General features: G+C 45.8%; 1 protein-coding gene and 1 non-coding gene across 2 annotated transcripts in view; one reads left to right on the top strand and one right to left on the bottom strand.

The window, feature by feature from the left end:
• Nucleotides 1-21,229, top strand: part of LOC135899528 (cell adhesion molecule 4-like) — a 441,441-nt gene that overhangs the window by 308,972 nt on the left and 111,240 nt on the right. The window lies entirely within an intron of this gene.
• LOC135899616 (U2 spliceosomal RNA) lies at nt 7,329-7,514 on the bottom strand. The gene has a single exon (XR_010563661.1). It is a non-coding gene; the product is annotated as a U2 spliceosomal RNA (small nuclear RNA).

Genomic DNA, 21,229 nt, shown 5'->3' on the forward strand with positions numbered 1-21,229 from the left:
TAGTAACCTAGCCTGCTCGATTTATACCTCTCCCACACAAGCACGCAAGAACTCTTTTACGTAAGCGGCCTTTTACCAAGCTGAAATACCTTTTAATGAAGAGATATCGCGCTGCAGACACATGGCACCGACGACCTCTCCTTAGTGTTTCCTTCTGGACGCTCCAAATGAAAGGCGTGGCGCTACAGTTCGTAAGAAAATCGACCGAAATAAACTCGCGTAATTCGACACGGGAAGTGAGAACTTATTGTATAACACTTTCTCAGTTGAATTTCACAACTCGAGAGTGAAAGAAACTTCGTCTCGTCCATGTGGCACGCGTCTGTAAGCGTAATCAAGTGACATCTCCGACCCGTTCGGACTGCTTGCGAAAGTGCAGAAGAAAATGAGCATTACTGGGTTTACTGCACCTTCCGCGAGAAGAAACTTTATTAAGAAGAATGGTCTGACAGTTCCGTTGTGGTGGCCTCAGGTGGCGGTCGAAGTCGTTGAACTCGGGTGGCATCTTCGGCTTGCGCGAGACATAAAAATATTTTTGTATGACGAATCTAGGAGACAAAAAAATACGCATTTGCTTATTTTCTTTAACGTATGATAACTGCTGCCGCCCGCTGGTTTCGAGGCTACTCCTTTTCGGCGGTAAAAGTGATTGACGAACTCCGCTTCCAGAAAAAAAAAAAACCGCTTCTGAAAAGTGATCGCTCCCTCTCGTGTGTCTGCGGGCAAAACTTTTTTTCGGTTGAAATAATTTTGCTCAAAAAATTTTCGAGCTCCCGTGTGACAGGGGTATTAGTCAAGTATATTGTGCATGTTTTCCATGCTAACAATTTTGCATACGTCCCCGCAATCTTTCCTTTCCCCTCCATAATTCCCCATCTACCTATGCCTCTAACAGATCCGATCGCATCAATTTTTTTCCTACTTTCTTTCCACCAATACTCTTAAGTCTCTTGCTAATCTTGGCTGCTGACCGGTTGATGCTTCCGTCCACTCTAGGTCCAAGTGCTTCTGAAAGGTTACGTTACCTACGAGTCTCACTGGGTGAATACCTTCGCATTCTATTAGGATGTGCTTAGTGGTCTCCGGATTTTCGCGGCAGCATACACATGCCTTCTATCGTAGCGAATATGTGCTCCAGTATGTTTCTTTGCCCTTGTGGAACCGGCTCGAGCCTCCAATAGCAAGGCGCTGCCCTTTGTGTTATCGCGCTGATTGTCCGTTCCAGTTTCTTTCTACCCGTTATTGTAAATCGATCTCCGCGATCTTTTTGTTCCCATTATTTGCAGCTAATTCACTGCCTCTGTTTCTCTCACTTTCTTTCTGGTGACTCCTGGTTGTCTATTTACACTTTCAATTACCCTGTACTTGGCTTTGTGAACTTCAGCGCTGGCACCATTACTCATATCCAGATTCAACGCACCACCTCATATTTCATATATTATTGTGGCGCACAAGAGTTCTATGTTTCATTATTGCCCCATTCCGCTTACCCTTTCTTTTCAGACTATCTTGGTGGGTGCTTGAGTAAGTCATTCCTTCGTTTATTTATATACCGAAGTATTTATATTGCTTCACTATGGATATGACTTACCTGCGTAATTAGTCGTTCCATCATTAAAGATCACAATTCCCGCTTTCTCTCTGTTAACCTAAGACCTAGATTTGTCACTGCGTTGCCACAGATATTTGCAAGTGCGTGTAAATATCCTACATTTTCCGCTAATAGCGCTATGCCGTCCGCATACATCAGTCTGGTCAAATAGTATTCCACCATTTGTCCATTATATATGTATACGCACGTGGGATAAATCAAACCCTATTTCACTAATTTCCAGTGGTCTTTCGATGCCCTTAACGCAAAGCATCAGCAACAATGAGTCAGAGGACAGCTGTGCTGCAGTACGTGGAATTTCCAACACTTAACGAGCTTTACTGCCTTCCCATCCAGTTCGAACGTCATATATATATATATATATATATATATATATATATATATATATATATATATATATATATATATATATATATATATATATATATATATATATATATATATATATATATATATAAAATATCAGCAACTCCACGAAATTGCTATATATGCCTTCATGCTCGAGGACGTTTCGTAATATCCGTCTTTAGTATCTAGTAATGCTATCCATAAAGATCAATTCTGAGCTACCAAAATGCATATGCGCTGAGTTAGTGCAAACATATTATGCTCTAAACGTCTACCTGATCCGAACCTATTTGGTGGTTCCCCCAGTACGCCATTTCTTGCACCCACTTTGGCAGTTCTGTTTTATGGCTTGCATTTCCAATCCATATATATCACTGACGTTAACGTAACTGGCCTGTACGAGCTCCTCTTACCCTTATCTCCTTTGCCTTTGTAGACAATATCCATCTTGCATTCCCGCCATCCAAACGAGATTTTTTTTCGCTCTAATCACTTGCGCTATGTCATTAGTCAGCAGTGCCTGTTCCTTGGACCGAGGTTTTTGATTAAATTACTTGAATTTCATCGAGTCCTGTGGCCGTGTTACTTCTCCATTTTGATCTCTCAGGCTTCTCTGTTGCTGCTGGATCTGTTTGAACTATGCTTTCTTTTGTGCCGAAGTTATCCCTAGTAACCTGTGAGATGCACCGCATCGAATCGTCTACTGCGAAGATGTTACCCTCTGCAGCCCTTATAGCCGTTTGGGAATATTTAGTTGTAGCTCCGAGGGCTCTCACATGGCTCCAGAATCTTTCTGGTGTGCCTTTCTTCCTTTTGCAAATATAGTGCACCCAACGTTCACTGGTGCATTTCGTTTTCTCTTGCACGAGCTCATTCGCAATGTTTTTCTTTTCTCGGCATTTGTTGCATCTAAGGAGCACCTATATCTTGTTTAATCCCAATTAGTTTCCCGATGATCCCTAAACCCCTGCTTGCGCTCTTCAATTACCAATCCAGTAATATCTTTTGCCGTGTCTGTCTTATCTCCTGCTGCATAAGCTCAACCTGTTGCTTATATTCCCAGTTATATTCCCAGTACGAAACACTTCCATTTTCCTCTCTGTTTTTTTGCGATTTTGGTTATTTGCTTTTCATTCATGCTTAGAAATACTAATGCTATTGGTTCGCGTATAGCGTTAGTTTCTGTCCCGAATTTTAAAGTTAAACAATTACGATGGCTACCCAGGCTACCTTTTCCATGTTCATCAATCATTCGGTCTAGGTAGTTTGGCCTAGACGTTCGTAGACCGTTTCTGAGACTACGCCCTCATTCCTATAATGTTAGCGGTCCACGACACTTATTCTGCCGGTTAACTGCTGTAACGTTCTGTTCATCACACAAATCCAGCACTACAAAAGCGTTGTAATCCACAAAGCTGTCTAAGTCCTCCATGCGTGCATTCAAATTTACAGCTAAAACCACCTGGCCCAATTTTTTGAACTCTTCAATATCGATTCTAATGCAATCAATCAATTCTTTATTTTTATCTGCGCTATCACTATCTATCCATAGGTGAGCTACATCAAGCCATGTCATTTTGCCTTGCCATGCGCCGCTAATCCATAATTGTTTCTTACCTTTCTCTTTTACCCTTTGCCACTTCGTACCTCGCCTTATTAGCACTTCTGCACCTTCCGTCTTTCCTTGACCCAGTCATTCTGTTGCACCCCTCTCATACCAAACTGTCAATAACAGACGGCTGCTCAAAATCCCGTAGATGCGTTTCGTTGAAGCTGTACACACTAATAGCTTCGTCATTGACCTGTGTTTCAATTTCCAATCCTTTTCCTGCTTGCGTGCTTATGTAACAAATTTTACCGTCTCTATACTTACTCTCTGTGCATCTTTTATTAACCTTTTGAGGTATAATTGTGCTCCCAGCGGGTGTGTTGCTACATTCAGTGCTTAATCTTCCTTCCTGATTGCGTAGGGCGCGCCTAAAAAGCTACTCCCCGTGCCGTGAATCGACGCACAACCGGCGATGCCACATCATCGCTAAAATCTGCCCCGCCACCCACAAACGAGCCTTCGTGGCCTGCTCGGTACACTTCTCTGTTGATGTCAGTGACCGTAAAATTCAATGTCTTAGATAGCGCCCTTATTTCTCTGTTTAATGCAAGCACTGCCTTTTCAATTGCATACCCCTCCCTCTCAATTTTCGGCACCGTGCACACTGCGATTAGCACTTCTTTTTTAAATATTCCGCAGATCGGTAATCCCTTCGGCTATTTGCTTCATGGTTTCTGTGCCCCATCCTTGCAGTATGTCAGTCACACAACCCATTATCACCACTAGGTGGCTCTCCTCCACAGTGCCACGCATTTCTTCCTTGGCTTTCGATGTCACGTCCCTAACCAGTTTTCCTGAAAGCCGTGCTAGTCCGGACTCGCTCGCCTGCACCGACCCTCTCTAATGTCACCGGTGCTGATTTACGCGTGTGAATCCCCAACAAAGATAACTTGACATTTTTTTTCCTCTTCGCCGCCGAAAGCTTTACCCGAGTCTACGATGCCTTCCCCTCCTGTCTTATTGTCACCCTTCCCCTTGTTCGAAGTCGTCATCGGAGGGTTCCTTGCTGCTCAGTGAGCAGATGCGGGTGTCCTCGCTGTCAGAAAAGCTATAAGGGCCAATCCACTTTTTGAAGCGGCCACTGCTGACGTCGCCGAATGTGGCGAAGTCAGCCGTAAGTCGATGAGACAACACCGGGACCTTTTCAACCTCGAATACATTGAATGAGACCGCAATGTAGGCCTGTCACCAAGACCATCCTTTTCGTTCCTGCTGTGCCCGACGGGATCATGAAACGCCTCAGCAGGCAAATTGTGCCAGTGCTGCTGGAAGAATTGGTGCCGAATGAAATCACTGACATAAAAAACACATAAGAATTTCCTGACGTATAATGTTACTCATGCGACCGCACTGAATACCCTGCGCAACGTCACTGACCTGGACGGAGTGAAGGTCCGTTTCCACGTCCCGCTGGGCTCTGACGTCGTCATGGGTATCATCTTCTATATAGGTGCTACCATTCGCAACTCCGACTTAGATGTTTTTGTCTAACCAGCCTGTGAAGCTGCCGTCAACACGAGTGTAACCAGCCTGGGTAACTCGCGTTGCTTGAATGTAGTATTGAGGGAGACTGTCTACCTTCAAATGTAAAGGTGGGCCACTTCAGATATCTTGTACGACCTTTCGTGTCGAAGCCACTGCAATGCCTCAGCTGCATGAAGAAAGGTCATATGAGAAGCGTACGCAAGAATACAGCAGTGTGTTCTCTTTGCGCTTAAACCCACTCCGCGGATGCAGGGCCACTGTTCTTAAATATTCAAATTGTCATGGGCCCCGTCAAACTTCATCAAAGGGTTACCAAATCATTAAGAAGGAGCTGGCTGTCTTAAAAAAAATTGCGAGAGACAAGTCGTGCTCATCGGGAGGCTGCCAAAAACATCAGGAAGCGGCGATATCGTTGCTGACGTTCGTTGAAGAAAGTCGGTGCCTCTATCGCGTCCATCGAATGCTCTGCTACTCCACCTCTCTTGCTGCCGAGACCGGTCGCTGCTTTTAGGAAACAGAATTCTGAAAAAAGCAAGGCTGCGGCTCATGAAACTTGACCTTGGTTGTCAAAGCTACAGCCACACGCAAATTAACAGTGGAGGAGTGCAGCTTTTTGGGCTAGTTGGTTTCTTTCATCAATTGAAATCATAGCGCTGAATTCATAATGGAAATCATAACTGAAATCATAACTGAAAATAGACGCTGAGGAGACGTACGATGCGGCAGAGCTGAACGTTTATCAGGGCGTTGTCTCTTACTATTAACTAAGGAAGTAGCAAGAAACTGCTGAGAAACTGTGTGTATCAAGCGAAACCACGCTGTCGCATTCATGTTAAACGCAGCTTGTGGTTACAATGCAAAAAGCTTTGTTGCATCAGTCCATGAACCATGGATTATGTATCAGCTGGTAGCCTGGTAGACGCTGAGCAGGCAACGCAGACCAGACGAACACGTCTTGAGAGGCTTTCGCCGTTCCTATTTTCTAAGGAGTCCTTCAGCTGCCACACAACTGCAAGGAGCTACTGAAACAGATATAAGTACCATTTGTTGTTTTGCGTAATTCCGTAGGCAACGCTGTCTCTATCCAACACGTCTATAGTGGTAATATAGGTGTCTAAACATATGACTAATTTGACAGAACTAAAAGCCTGCAGGACCTGCGGGGTGGGAGGTGACAGAGACATCTACTCGCAGTAAAGCTCCATAATCTCTACGGCCCGGCACTGGACGTCGTCCTGCAGGCCAAGCTCGGAGCTGCCTAGGGCAGCCCTACACAGCTGAACACTCTTAAGGCGGGGGTGGTAGGGGGTGATCAGGGCACTCTAGATGTATGTGGTTATAGTTAGCATAAGGGGCTGCGCAATGATAACAGCCGGGATCGAGAAATTGATTGAGGTATAATTTATTCAGAAGTGATGGAGTAGTGATGGTGTGTGCCATAGTATTTCCAATCCCCACGAGTGAGGATGAATGAAAGGTTGTAAAAAGCGTCGACATGATTCGTAGTGTTAGCAGATGTGCTGGTATGTAATGAGCACATCACGAAAGGCGACGGCCTCAGCCTACCCTTGTGTTGTCTGTGTCCGGTTCCTGAAACCTCCGTTACAAGCATGGGCTGATTCGTTGCCTGGCAGGCCCTCGTGAGCGGCAGCACAAACGAGTGCGACTTCTGATTGAACTGTGAATTTGCGTGCTATGATTCCAGCCAGTCTGCTGATACACCCAGATCCGGAGTCATACACGGCTGATTTAGAATCCCTGATGACAGCGGTGGCTGAGGGAATAGTGAGAGCCAGCGCGATGGCTGCCTCTTCTGCCTGTTCTGTGACAGGGATACATATAGAAACCGCAGTCGGACACTTCAGAGCTCTTGCGTGACTGCATGAGCGTCTTAGAGCTATCATGGTTAGTGTTCGACGACGAAAGCGTTCCACAACTAGGTTGCAGATCAAAAGAACGCTCCCTTTGCGTCGGTGCTTTCTGTCGGCTGTTAAAGCCGAACCACCGACCAATAAAATGGTAGAAATAACCAAAGGAATTCATTCGCTTTAAAATATGTGGCTTGCACTTGGGACGGGTTCTATAAGCTTGCTGTTTTGAACCACATCCTGGAATCTAGGCACATCCCGCTATTTGTCGGCGATGTTTAGTAACCCGAGGAAATACTGCCCCTCGGGGCAATTTTGCGATGCCCTTACAGCGAAGCTGTACATGGCTAGGTTCTGGAAAAAATTGCGTGTGTCTATCGAGCCGTGTAGATCGAGAATTTCTTCCCATACGAAGGTCGGTCCTGAAAATAGCGCAATACCGGGCCGACCCGCGGCGGAGACGAGGCAGGCTTTAAGCACTCCGCCAACTTGGAAAAATAATGTTGATATCTTAGGTCCAAATACAACCCGCATCAGATATTAAGCTGATATGAACTGATACTACACTGTGACCCTCGCCGGCCATATCTATGTTCGCATCGCGCTTTCTTTGTCCGCGTTACAAACACTTGCGTATCTCCTTTCCGTTCCTTCCACACTCCCGTGAGAGCCGTCGCGTAAGCGTGCTGCTGCCCGCCAGGAATGCGAGGCGGAAATGAATGCAAGCCTTCCGTGTGGCCCCGATCCCACAAACTTCGAACGTTTCACCCAAGCAATGGTCAGGTTTGAGATCAAGTTTGTGGTGAACGAATTTTGTGTGGCCTGTGCTGTGCGTGACCGCTTGTGGTTTTCGGGTGACCTCACAACCATTGCTGCACAGCGGGACGCCGAGCAACGCACGATCGACTTGACTACGGTCAACCAATGTGTACCTTCGGAGTACGGTGATGTGCGTGTCTGTTCTTCGTGCCGGGGATTCGTTAGTAAAAGGTGTTGCGCCACGTGTTGCAAAATTACATGGGTATGTGGAGCCCCCGGTGCCTCATCTTCCGCGACTCAACATCGTGGAAAAGCGACTAGTCACGTCTCGCCTTCCGTTTATATGCATGCCGCGTTTTACCCAAAACAAATGGCAGTTTGCCATTTAGGGCCCCACATACTTAGCTATCTGGTGATCGACCTTCACAGAGTGGAATGACACTGAATTTCTTTTTATTCCAATATCAATTATATAAACGCTCCAATCGAGTTTCCGCCGTCGCCGTCGTCGCCGCCATCGCCGCCGTGATGTTCCGCATAAAGTGCAAACACGATAACATCGTCGGTGTGTGCCGTATGCTATATGTGGGAGTGAAAACTTGCAAGGGTCAGCCAACGATCGCGGCTCAATACCGCGCTAGAGAGGGAGGAAGGTGGAGTGGAAGCGCGCCAGCTTCTGTAGTGCACGAGGCACGGTCGGGGGGTGGGGTGGAAGGGGTGTTTTAATTCGGCTGCTGCTGCTTACGGTGTGGCCGCGTGCCGTGTCTTGAAAGTGATCTGCTCTGTGGACAAAGTGCGTGCCCACGCCGGCCTCATCTTCAAGTGATCTGCGATGTGGACAAAGTGCATGTGCCGACGGTCAGTAGCTTCGTATGCACTGTGCTTTTGACGTTTAGTTTGCATTGAAGTTAGACACAAAACAAAGATCAATTCGCTCGCTGCTGCTGCCGCGTTTCCTCACTCCAGCGTATCGAGAGCGAATTTCCGCGGTCATCCAGCGCGATGTGTTCATGTTTACCTGTGCGTGCTTGACCCCGTGCTTTTTAATCAAGTTGCTAAGCGAATGTTTACAACTTTATACGGCCGATAATAATGCAATGCATTCTAAATAGATCTCTTTTAATTTTCTATCGCAATCAATGCTTCGCCTTTCGGGTGAAACTGCGTGTTTTTTATGCGAAGCATATTGACGTAGGTTTCGGGCCTTCGCGCGAAGCCCGGCGATGGCCACCATTGATCCTGAAATGGGGTCACGTGACATGACGTCACGTCATGACGTCACACAGGCTGCAGATGGGGCCTCATATCGCGCCGTCGGTCGCCTCCCGGCGGTGGCCACCATTGACCTTCAAGTGACCTTCAAGTAGGTCCGTGACATGACCTCACGTGATGACGTCACACCGGCTGCAGATGGGGCCTCATATCGCGCCGTCGGTCGCCTCCCGGTGGTGGCCGCCATTGACCCTGAAGTGAGATCACATGATGTGACGTCACGTGATGACGTCACACCGGCTGCAGATGGGGCCTGATATCGCGCCGTCGGACGTCGCCCGGCGGAGGCCTCCACGCTTCGGTTCGCTCCGTCGCGCGCGACGCGGCGGCGGCGCCACCATCGCTGCATCACGTGATATGTGACGTCACGCCAGGGATGAAGCGGCGCGCGCCCGCCGTCGCGTCAGTCTCTGTGCCCGCAACCGCGCCAGCGTCTTTGCGCCGGGCGTGTATGCGGTCAAGATGCCTCCAAACGCTAAGGATACGCTAAGGTTAAGCCCAGTGGATGCTTCGCATCCACTGGGCTTAACCTTGATAAGCCTCCAATATTTTTTTTTATGAACTCTGGTGATGTTCGTGAAATGCTATTTATGTTCTGGCCTGCTGCAGTCTTCAAACACGCGTTTAAATATTATTTCTGGTGCTGTTGGCATTTTGTATCTACCTCTGCTAGAACAAAAGGCGAATCATCATCTTTTCCTCTGCACGTACGAGAAATGACTCATCTGCACCCGGTAAAAATTTCTCATACAGCAAATAAATCATACTGTGCCTTTCCACCGCGGATGACTCTTTTGAATATGTTCACAAGAACATCAACTCCATATTTTTACCTGCCTATTTTGTTCTTCTTTTAGTCACATGTTCCTTTATCTGTCCGAGACAAGAATGATGACATGCTTTTTTTGTCCTCATTGTTGTTGCTTATCTATAATTATTTTAAGATTTGCATTTCACAATTTTCAGTTAATACGTTGCTTTGAAATGATTTTCCCCATTTCTTAATATTCTTGCACCATCGTACCGCATGATTTATCCCCGATTCCTCAGAATAGGGTGTGTGTTTTTAATAAAAATCAATTAGCCAAACAAGTTTCTGTTATTCTTGATATTAGGAGCAGCCCAATAAAAACAAATTCTGAAAATGATTTCTTTCCTTTTCTATGTTTCCCTATTTTTTTTATAAACTCCTTTGTCGCCCAGAATAGCAGTCGCCGCTAAATATTCTGCGTGTGCCTTCTGTCGTATGCACGTAGATAGCCTTTTTTTTGTGTTGCGTGAGAGGGTGAAGCGAGCATAAAAATTTCGTCTTTCATCGCGCCTTCTCGCCGCCAGGTCACTTCTTTTTATAATGTCGGATATCCGGTTCAGCATGGCGTGGTGAGTGCTTTATGTTGTTCAGTCGCTGGAAAAGCAATAACCGTGGCGATATATATAGAGAGAGAAGTCATACGTACAATAACAAAGTTCTCAATGTGGGCTTTTCACCGAGTCCAGGATGTCGCCATCCACCCGAACACTGTGGGATGCATCAAAGCGCGCTGCGCTAAGCGAGGAGCTAGCAGTGAGAGTTTTGCACATAACCAAGCGCTTTTAGCAGGCGTTGCTTAAAATATACCGAGTAATGGACACGAAGTATGCCCAACGTCAACCCTGAATCTGTGCCCGTATTCGCGAAAAGCTCCTGCCATTAGGAATGTTTGTAAGGGCGAAATCCTGCCGATTCTATGGCCAGCAATTTTTGTTAGGGAAGGCGGCCAGCCAATAGAGAAGAGCGTTAATCAACAAAAAGCTTCGTAATATGGTGGCTGGGCCCGTACCGTAAAATACTATTGGACTGTTTTTTATTGCAAGCGCAACTCCCAGCCAATCGTGATGCTGGGCATACCATTAGCAAAGCAGGCCGACCAAAGGCAAAGAACATTTACGAACGAAAAGCAAGGTGGACTCGGCCGTTGCTTTGCGGGAACAGTGTTTGCCTATGACACACTAAGTGGTCGTGTCGACGGCAGGAAATTTGATATAAGGGAAAGCGCAAGTTTTATCAGAGGTAGCGGGTACTGTACATGGTGCTGTAAAAGGAACGTGATGAAAAAAACTGACTTGCGATCATCGAGGGTTTAGGGAAATATGAGTAAACATAGGCGCCCGCATAAAGAATCAGCCCAACAAATTCACCTGTTCATACCCGGGCTACGTGGGCGCTCTTGAAGGAAGGAGATCAATAAAGGAGACATAAATAAACGATTGTGAAACCAAGCGGGGCAAAACCAGCCTGTCGTGTATCTGCCGTGAAGGCACGCGAAGAGATGTCGTTCCTCTACGTTGTCGGACTTGGCGGGAGAGCCAGTCAGCGATAACATACCGGGCGAGCGGTGACGCTGATTCTTGTAGATACTCTGCGAATGCTCCTTTAACATATGCGATAGCTTCTTGGAGAGGTTGTTTTTGTTTCACTGTTTTTGTTCATTACTTTGCTTTTTCTTGCACTCAGATTTGGTCATTTCGCATACTGGGAGCCCTTGTTCACTAAGCAGTTTGCAGGCTGGAACACTTCGCGTAGGATGATACGTCAGTGAATCGTCACCGCGCGCGGGTCAGGTGCGAAGGAACCGACCGGCGAGAATGACATCACATCCACGAAAATGTTCGTAAACTCTGGGCGAGTTCTTTATCGAGCACAATTTCCGTCCTTTTTCCCAATTCTCTAATTGAACTGCTCCCTTATGACATTAAGTATGTGACATATAAACCAGATACTTTTTATTGTACATTTAGGTTTCAATTCATATTTGAGTCTAAAAATTGTTCCTGCGTTTCCAAGACTCTGCCGCATACTTTTGCGGCAAAACTTGACACCAACGCTACTGCATTACACATACACACACACACACACACACACACACACACACACATATATATATATATATATATATATATATATATATATATATATATATATATATATATATATATATATATGCGCTGCATTCGGTATGTCTCTGTTTCTTTTGTATAATGCCCCCTGACACTTGTTATCAGGCAACTGTCACGCAACCGTCAACTGAATTGCGCAAATCTGTGTGCGCAATTCTTTTTTTAGTATTTTAGCTCCTACAAAGTACAAAGGAGGAAGTCAGGTGTACTATATGTTCCCCAAAGAGGATTCTATACTCTTTTCAGTAAAAGCTAGCAACAATAACAGCTTTGGCATGTTATCTTATTTTCAAAACAATGAGTGCTTCGAATTGTTTACGCCATGTCAAATTTATTCCAATGCAGGGGGCACAGTGCCTTGTTCCTAATACCAAGTATTAGGCGACACCTCAACTCTTTGTCCGTATTTCACGTTTTTTTTATTACGACTGTCCGGTAGTCTAGCGGGCTACACTAATTGCCGCTCACAGAAGTTGTGCGGCACTTAGGAATCTTTCATCATATCTGCACATTTATGACACTGTACAATAAGGCAAAGTAACTAAAGAGTAAGTTTGGGACTAACCACTTCTGCGTGCTTCGCGCTTGAATGTGAGTGCTTAAGCGATGCGGTGTACCACCAACACGGCGCTAGAATTTTGAATCCGTACCACACGCTACGCAAGAACATTGAATGTAATGGCCCGTACGAGCTTCAGCTCGGAGGGATTGCCGGAGTGCTGCGCATCTCAGCTCGTTTCACGTAGTCAAACATTCTAATCTCGCTGCTTTCAAGCCTTCTTTTCCACTGTACGTATAGACTATGCTCCCACCTGCCATACTTTCACGTTTCGTTCCACAGTTCACGTGCATTGAATGCCTGCAAACTCGCTCTCCGCTTCAACGTGCACTTCCCTGGAGTAGGTTGTTACGTCGCCCTTGCATAGATATTCCTGCGTTGTGTCACTGTTGCATCACCCAGAAAGGCCGCGTATTAGCAGTAGGCGCCGGCGTACTCAGAGTAGATGAGCGAGACGTGCCTTTGATAGCTAGGCGGAAACAATGATCCATTTCGAAATATATGCGTAGAGGTGCACGATCATGTTTTCTGTGCAAATATTATGCCGCTACAAAGGTGACCTGTCAATAGTGACCGTTATAAGCGAAAGCGGGCGTAATGCGTCCATAGACGCAACACATGAAGCGCCTCGTCGCTTGCATATTAATGACAGTACTCTTGGCAGTCACCTGCTCTGTTTTTGATACGCTCTTTCCGCGTACGAAGGTCGTGTGAAAACTAGCGCTTTCTTAGACGAGTACTTTCCGTTACGCGTGGCCTGCTGTATTATTCTTGCGCAGATGATTGAGGTGCTGAGCGTGCTCAGTGCGCAGTAGTTGGAAACCTATCACTTTGTTTAAAAATAAATATCCGCAAATACACTATATGCTAATACAACGCACTTGCTGGAGTTAATTTGAAGGGAAGCTTCAGTCATGCGGCGTGTATTAAGTCCTGTGGAACTAACGGTGAAGCATAGATGAATATATTTATTTTCTTCCCATAGAGGGTGTAACCTAATAAAATATTTGTTTATCTACAACGTATCGAAATTTATTCTCACTAATTTTTTGTATGTTCATAATTTGAAGGGAAGCTTCAGTCATGCGGCGTGTATTAAGCCCTGTCGAACTAACGGTGAAGCATATACGATTATATTTATTTTCTTCCCATAGAGCGTGTAACATAATGAAATATTTGTTTATGTACCACGCATCGAAATTTATTCTCACTCATATTTTTATGTTCATGTACTACACCGCTAGCATGCTATGCTGAAATGCAAGCACAAATCAGGCGAATGCACTGTCGGTCAGACGTCTGCGTAGCGATGTTACGAGAAAAGAGAGTGTATGATGATTTACGAGGGAAGTGTGGTGACGACAGGTGTATGCACAGAAAAGTACAGCACATATATTGCTGCATTTAGTAATTTTGTACATCTTGAATCAGAATGGATTACAACCCGTTTTGGATGACTCGCCAAGAGGGGCTACACACCCACGAATGGAAAAGAATCTGTTGAATACGTTGCGCGCTTCCATTAGGAGGTCAGTGTCCTTGAAGGACACATGTAAGCGAATATTATAGTTAAGCGGCTTTTTTTTAGGAAATCGGTTGCTTTGTTACGAAGAGCAGGTGTGCGCTCTCTGGGTCTACTTTGGTGGTCAGCAGCGTACGAGTTTAATGCAGGCCCCTTAGGTGATTCTATCATTCGTATTACAGATAACGTGCGTGTATATATATATATATATATATATATATATATATATATATATATATATATATATATATATATATAGACGCGTGTGGTATTTGATTGTTTGAACGAGGCACGTGGGCGCCACCACTCGAGAAAAGACAAGGAAGAACGAACTGGGCTCGCGCTGTATATATATATATATATATATATATATATATATATATATATATATATATATATATTTCCTAGCCGACGCAGACGCGCACAACAGTCAGAAGCAGCAGCCAATTGACGAAAACTTGTTAAGTACATCTCGGCGCAATTCTTAGCATGGCATAATAGCAAGGCGTCTTACTAAACACTTCGCGCTCAAGCATGTTTCCGCTTTGTAAGTGATGGAAATTCTCCTAATGGTCACAACGTCAAATGTATTTGTCTAAATAGCTAAGGAGAAGGATTCAATATCGCGGAAAAGGAAGGGAATGTTTGGATATGTTCTGCGGCTAGCATCGTTGTAGCCTATACGAGCGACAAAAAAAAAAGGGGGGGGAGGAGATATTTTCTCTTGTTTCTTATTCTCCCACGTATCTCTGACAGCCAACTCTCAAGTCCCTTTACTGGAGCAGAACCTACGGAACACTATAAACCGCACTGTCACGCGTAAATATGCTTTAGGGAAGAAGTCGAAGTCAGCGGTGCTGCGATATCACTATTAGCCACAGGATTTCCGTAGCTCATTTAACCGCCAGAAAACCTCATTAGGTCGAGCAGCCACAGTTGCACGTCATATCTACAGTGGGTTTTGCACTTCTAGAGCACCATATCCCGGCACCCCTACAGAACGCCATCCAAACACGGGCCAAATGGAGGAGTTGCTGCAGCGAGCCGTCATTCAGTTATTCTGCAGTCCTTGGTGATGACCTATAGTCCTTGTCAGAAAAAAAGACGGATCATTTCGATTCTGTGTTGATTAAAGACACCTAAACAAATGTTATTTTCAAGGAATGTTTACCCTCTTCCCCGTATTTACGATGGTCTGGGCTGTTTTCAAGGCGCCGAATTCCTCTGCAGATGCCTCATCGGCTTTCTGTGCTGTGGCATACGAGATAACTACACGCACCCGCCGTGGTTGCTCAGTGGCTATGGTGTTGGGCTGCTGAGCAGGAGGTCACGGGATCGAATCCCAGCCACGGCGGCCGCATTTCGATGGGGGCGAAATGCGAAAACACCCGTGTACTTAGATTTAGGTGCACGTTAAAGAACCCCAGGTTGTCAAAATTTTCGGAGACCTCCACTACGGCGTGCCTCATAATCAGAAAGCGGTTTTCGCACGTAAAACCCCATAATTAGAGATAACTACATGCGGCAGCGTTTCCCCGCAGTGAATGGCATTAGTACCACATTTCTTTTCGAGCCTATCTCTAGGGCTATCACACTACTTCTGAAGATCGAACAAAACGTCACCTTTGTGTTCACGCGTCCGAGTACGCCGGCAACGCGCACATGGACTTAAAGTCGGGGATACAGTCCGACCACGATCAGCCTGAAGCGCATGTCTCGTGTTTAGGCCATGATCCAGCGTAAGATCCGGACTTACGCTACGCCGGCGAAAATTGGATGTCTAGCGTATGGCGCAGTCAACGTGGCCGGCGGCTCTCGGGGCGTTCCAGTGAAGGTGGTTGGCCAGCGAAGCTGTGGTCTCACCGAATCCGATAGACCAATGTGACGTAACCTTGTCCTGCCCAACCTGACAATGACGCCGTTGGCATAATGACGTTGCTGTTCCCGTCGCCGCTCATCGTCTTCACGTTGCTCTTCGGGAGTCCTAATTATGCGCGGCCTCTCCATAGTGCTATCAGAAAACATGTGATACCAGTTGCTAGGCTGATTATTCTGTTCCGCATGTGAAAGTGCAGTTACGTCACTCTCCAACGTAAGTTGCAGTTGCCGCTTTCCGGCAACTGCAGCTTATGCAACCGTTATCTTATATCCGTTTCGTTACCCACGAAACGCTCGCGGTGAACAGTATGCGTGAAGGCGAGCTTTCTTTTTTTTGTTTTTTCGTTTTTTTACCTCTGGCACAGCCGCGACCGCCGCTGCCGCGGATGCTAGAGTCACTGGAAAAAATTTCTGAGTACCGCATTTGTTTCCGCGCGCCGCCGCCTGCCGCAGCCGACAGTGATTGGATCACTCGTGTCACGTGACCTTTTGCCGCCATAGCCTTTCCAAGTCCTTTCAGTGGGCCCGTCGAACACGCAGCGGACGGAACGCAGGTGGAGAGCGTGCCCTTTGTGGCTGGCGACAGCGCTTTGCTTCCGGCGACAACACTTCGTTTCTGGCGAACACAGGCGACAGAAGTTATCGTAGCATTATATCTGGTTGCTACGCCTTCACGTGTAGCAACCAAACGGAGTCGGGAATGACATTTTTCTGCATTCCGTGCGGGAAGGACGACCGGGATCGACGTTCTGCGTGGCTGCACAGAATTGGCCGCAGAAGCTTCGGGCACTCGAACACCCGCTTGTGCGAAGTAAGCTTCTTCAACAACTTACGCACAGTTGACTGGACAGTTATTGCTTTCAAGCGACTGTATACTTGCGTGTGACCGCTAAACTTTACGTGTCTGGTTGGTGCATTATGCTCTGCTTGGAGCTTTTGAAAACGATGGAGTTAGTACAAGTGGCTTCTAGAGAGCTATTTGGTTCGCGCTGCCTGTTCTGCTTTGCGCTGTTGTTTGATGTTCCGTTCGCGCGGCACGCTTTGTTTCGCGCTACTGAAAATCACGTAGTACGTACCTTTCAAGTAAGCTCTTCGGTTCACGCGGCTAGCTCTGCTTTGCGCTACTGTTTCCACTAAACTGTTAGGTTCGCACGGCCAGCTCTGCTTTGCGGTGCTGTTTCCAGTAAACTGTTAGGTTCACGCAGCCAACTTTGTGATACCGTTTACAGTAAAGTGTTCGGTTCGCGGCTTTCTTTGCCTCGCGCTATTGTAAATCACGTAGTGCCTACTTTCAAGTAATCCCTTCGGTTCGTGTGGCTGGCTATTCGGTACGTTATTTTTTATTCTACGTGTGTTCTTTGGAGGAACAAAGACGGGAAACACTGCTTGGCAGCGAAGACATGCTAGATTTGGGAAAGGCACGGCAAATGCTTAACCGAGACATCATAGCGATAACCACCGAAGAAATACGCTTCCGGGATCCATACTTAGATGGAACTTGTTATCTTGTTTATCGTGGGACGTTATTATGTCTTCCCGTTTTTGGGAGGCCACTCAATTTTGTTAGGCTGCGCATGCGTGAGCTTTTCTATTTACATCTGGTTCACTTGTAACAAACTTTCAGTGTAAGTAAAAATGCGTTGTGCGTAAACATTGACTGTGATACTCATTGCAAGCAAACGCCAACCGACCAAGTTGCCGACAGCTGATAACCCAGAAGGTTCAGGTGACGCACCCCAAGGAACAAGAAGCCAAGGAGCACCTGACGAAGACCCCCATGTACACTTGTCGAAACATTGACTCCAGGCTGAGGCTTCCCGTGTTTTCCCACAACTAATTCCGCAGTTGTAATGTTAAAATAAACACAGCCATCGGGCTATATTGTTGTTTTTACAGTCGAATGCCTGCTATTGTGTGAAAACTTGGTGTTGCAATAAATACTTTCTTTAGAGCTGTATGCTACGGTTGTGAAATATCTGTTGTTTGCCTCTACATCTTGCTTTCTGATTGCATGCTTTTCTTAAGATGTCAATTTCGCTCACAACACAAAGCAAGTCAAAGATTTCTTTCTAAAATATTATTTTTCGGTTTAATGATATGATTTGATTAAAGGGTCTGCAAAAAATGTATATGATCGAAAAAGATAGGCGGGCTTTGATAAAAGCCGCACCATTGTCAAGTACTGGCAACGTGAAGAACAAGACAGCATTCCAGAACACAGTAAATGTTCTGGAAGTAAGTGCACTACAAGTTTGACGTTGTCAAAGGTACAAAAATACTTTATAAAAAGCGCAGAGTTTTTATACCCGTATACGAAAACAAGCGTGCATCTCGCGTGAATGAAGATCCGTTAATATGGAGCAACGGGGAGCATTGTGTTCAGAGATCTTATTTCACAAATCAATGACATTGCAAGCACACATTCGCATATACGTCACTAGCCGCAGCACGCGATCTTGTCGGCATGCTGCGGCTACTGGTGTTTCATCCCCGATACGTGCAACGTTAGAAATCTGCATAAAAAATAACGCATACACTTCGCTCACAACTATACAGATCAACCAGCAAGCAGTAAGCAGTGTTTACATTTGCTTGCTTGGGTATTTTGAAAGGACGCAAAAGACCACTATGGAGGCAACCTTAACGCCAACTACACATTTCATCGGCTGTCGAGCTGCATTTTTTAGCACAAGCACAACGTCAAGGCGCAGTTGACAAGTAAACGGCGTTGTAAGCCAATTCATCGAGCGCATGCAAGTATGTTTGCAGTTCCGCAAATAAAACTTGACGCAAGACCACCCACTGTTGCGGTCCATGAAGCGACGCGGAGAGTTCGCGAGCGTCGAAACCATCGCGGCAATTTTCTGCAGTTCCGTCGCTTACTGCGCAGTACATCTATTATCGTTAATATTCCGGTGTTACTTGTGATATCCACTTGCAGCAAGACACAAAAATAATTTAGTTTCGCTGATGGGAACGCAAAACTCAGGGGAGAAATCCGTGTCTCACTCAGTGTACGTTCGCAGTGCGTCGGCACTCTGGAAAGGATATGGCCGCCGCCACCCACTGTTGCCGGCATGGCGCGCACCTTTGCGGTACTCTGAAATGTTTTCCAGTGATTCGAGCGGATGCACGGAGCGAGCGCCACCTGGTAGCGCTGCAGTCTTGCGCGAGAGAGCGGAAAGCGGGAGGGAGGGTGACGGAGGGGGTGGCTTCTATTGCTTCTACTTCGCCAGCAGCAGCGTACTTTGCCCGCCGTGTCTTGAAAGCGATCGGCAGATGGCTCGTACCTTTGTGCCTGCTGTGTTCCCCCTGCTTTTTGCGGTGCAGTAACAGACAGCAAGATGGTCACTTCGCTCGCTGCTGCTGCCGAGTTTGCTGACGCCAGCGTTCTGACAGCGAGTGTCCGTGGTCATCGATTGTGATGTGCTCATGTTTGCCTGTGCGCGCTGACACCATACTTATTTATTCAGTTCGTAAGCGAATGTTTCCAATTTTATACGGCCGATAAATCTACTGTCCATACTTTATATAGCTGTCGCAATCGATGCTCCGTCTTTTGGGAGAAACTGCGTCTTTTTTCACCGAGGCCGAGGGGTGGTTGAGGGCCTCCTTAAAATACCACCGAGACATGAGATATCGCTGCTGTAGTCGTTCAAGAATATTATAATTGTTTTGGCTTCTGTTATTTTAAAGATTCAACAAGCTGCAAAACTCCCCATATTATTTTCTTGCAAACAAGAAGGCAGGGCGAAGTAATATTATTCTATTACATTGGTTAGAAAGAAAACGGTGTTTCCATTACACATCTCACAACAGTTTAAACTTGCGTCGGTATTTGAACGTTCTTGAAGGGACATTGCTAAGGCTAAGAGTGTTTATCAGAAAAACTCATGTTCACCACAAAAGCTAGTACGAAACATTTCGGCTCTCTTTATTCGGTAGAAAACAACTTGTTTCCTGTCTAACAAACCCTGTTATTAAGGTAAGTCTGGTATCGATTTCGAAATCTTAGTTTGCAGCTGCATCAGAATGCGCTTGGTGTTTCAGAGAAGAACGTGCAAAAACAAATTAACGCTTGAAGTTAATGTCCGGAAAAGCCCGACGTGAAACATAAACACCGACGCTGTGCTTGAAACATTCGGTCTTCTTGTTCTGAAAATGAGCAATAAGAAGCTAGGCATCATTCTTGACACCTTGTTGACTCCTAACGTTTCAATAAAGCTTCGCCGAAACGCGGATGATGCAAACTGACTGGAGCGATGGGATTTTACCCTAGAAAAATGTTTAAGCAGGAAGAAGAGTTGAGAACTTCATACGACGCTGTTCAAACTGCATAAGAGTGAAGTTTAGTGTCAATTTCAAAGCAACTTTGTTGACAAGAAGAGCACACCTTCTCGATTTTCGATTAGTGTGCTTGCCCTCTGTGCACTGCTTCAGGTTTTACTCAAGAAGAATCAACTAGCCCAAATCAAGTTGTTGCTACTAACGTTCAAATTTTATAAGTCCTGAGTGCAGTCTGCATTCTCTGCTGGGTGCTGCGAACTGTGTTTCTCTCCTTTTATTTGTGAACATACACCTCCCAGCATTTTCTTTTCTTGAACAAACTCAGAATTCTCTAATATATATTTGTTGATAAAACAGATACATCTTCTTTAACAACTGTGTAAAAAAAAGAAAAAAAAAACTTGTTTTATGGGCCGGACCCACGATGTGGCACGGAGTAGTCGCGGACTAGAATTTAATTTTGACCGCCGAGTGTTCTTCAACGTGAAGTCAGATCTTAGTGCAAGGATATTATTTCGGTTCTCCCCCGTCGAAATGTGCCCGCTGTTGTCGGGATCGCACTTACGATATCGAGCTCAACAGTGCAATGTCATAGTCACTAAGCTACCGCTGTTGGTGTCGCAACATCGTGAACGAGCATGTTTACACTGATGTTACCTACGCGTGCAGGAAACATGTTTAGGCGTTGAATAACTGTTACGAATGAGCATCTGTGTCGTCGTTCCTGCAGTACGATTATCTAAACAAGCATAACCACACTGTCCAGATACCAACAGATGTGAATTGAGCTAAAGGATAAACGTTTCGTATAAAGTGACTGCCAATCCGTAAATAAATTTTTAGCCATTAATCATGAATGGGGCGTACTTCTTGGGTAACCTGCAGCAAAAAGCACCCGAAAAGTTTCTCATCGCATGTTATTTGCGACATGTTTTTCTATAAATAGACGCAAAACAATAAAGCGTATTGGCAATTTTCCTTTCAAAGGCGGACGCGAACTAATGGCAGGAAATGTTACTGCGATGACTAATAATATTAGCAGGAATGAAAATAAGGCACGCACCTACCAAGAGCGCTCAAAGATTGCAGTGAG

The sequence above is a fragment of the Dermacentor albipictus genome, chromosome 4 (genome assembly GCF_038994185.2).
Source record: "Dermacentor albipictus isolate Rhodes 1998 colony chromosome 4, USDA_Dalb.pri_finalv2, whole genome shotgun sequence".
In the NCBI taxonomy this organism is placed as follows: Eukaryota; Metazoa; Arthropoda; class Arachnida; order Ixodida; family Ixodidae; genus Dermacentor; species Dermacentor albipictus.